This window comes from Grammomys surdaster, unplaced genomic scaffold (genome assembly GCF_004785775.1).
Source record: "Grammomys surdaster isolate TR1022 unplaced genomic scaffold, NIH_TR_1.0 254, whole genome shotgun sequence".
NCBI classification, from domain to species: domain Eukaryota; kingdom Metazoa; phylum Chordata; class Mammalia; order Rodentia; family Muridae; genus Grammomys; species Grammomys surdaster.
The window spans coordinates 1934474-1935635 of record NW_021604695.1 but is presented as its reverse complement, the minus strand read 5'-3'; positions in this window follow the sequence as shown (position 1 = coordinate 1935635).

The window sequence follows — 1162 nt, the reverse complement described above, 5'->3', positions numbered from 1 at the left end:
GAGAGAGAGAGAGAGAGAGAGAGAGAGAGAGAGAGAGAGAATTTGTGGACTTGAGTGCAGTGCCTGGAGATACCAGAAGAGGGTCTCAGATCCCCTAGAGCTGGAGTTACAGACACTTTGAACCACTTGCTCTGGTCATGGTACTTGAACTCCAGTCTGCTTAAAGAGCAGTATATACTTTTAACCATAAAGCCATCTCTCCAGCACCTTATTTTAATAGTTAAATCACCCCTTAAATGACAATCTCTCTTTTAATAAGACTTAAAATATAGTCCTTTTTCTAATAATACAGGGTAAGTTCACCTATATCCTGAATGTTACTGATTATACAGAATACATCCCTTATAATTCCCAATATGAAAAGAAAATTTAGTATAAATATACTTGACAAACATATCTAACATTTTATATGTACCATAGCCTTAATTTTAAAATTTCATGTGTATCAATAATATTTATTGATACATTATTTCTAGAGAGCAGTCCCAGAAAACAAAACCATAGGAATAGTCTAATAAAATGGTTTTTATATCTTTTAGAAGAATTTAGATTAATATAAAATATATCCTCTTATTTCCTGTTACATTTGACTACTTTCAAATAAAAATTAATTTCTAGAATCTGTTTTGCAAGAAAATTCTAATCACAATCTATGTAGTCAATTCAGAATTTGTAACCAATAGGCTGCATGCAATGATTCATGCCATAATTCCAGCACTTGGGAGGTAGAATTTACATCCATCCTCAGATACATATGGAGTCAAAGGGTAGCTTGGATCACATAAGACCCTGCCTCAACACAAGAACAACAACAAACATACCAACAACAAAACCTTTTCTTATAAAAACTCCGAGGAATCCTGTTTTATCGAAGCAAATTGAACTTTCAGTCAAGCATTATAGACATTATTGTCTCTAAAACACTTGCTTTAGGGCCTGAAGAGATGGCTTAGCACTTAGGAGTGTTTGCTGCTCAGCTGCGAGGACCAACCAGAGTTCACACCAGCACCTGCTTCTAACTCTAGCTCTGAGGAATCTGACACCTCCGTCCAGCCTCCAGGTGTGTACCTGCACACATGCACAGGCCTGGATTCATGATGACACACACAGAAATAAATAGAATCTTAAAAAAATAATTAAAAATACCTTCTTTAGAAGATCA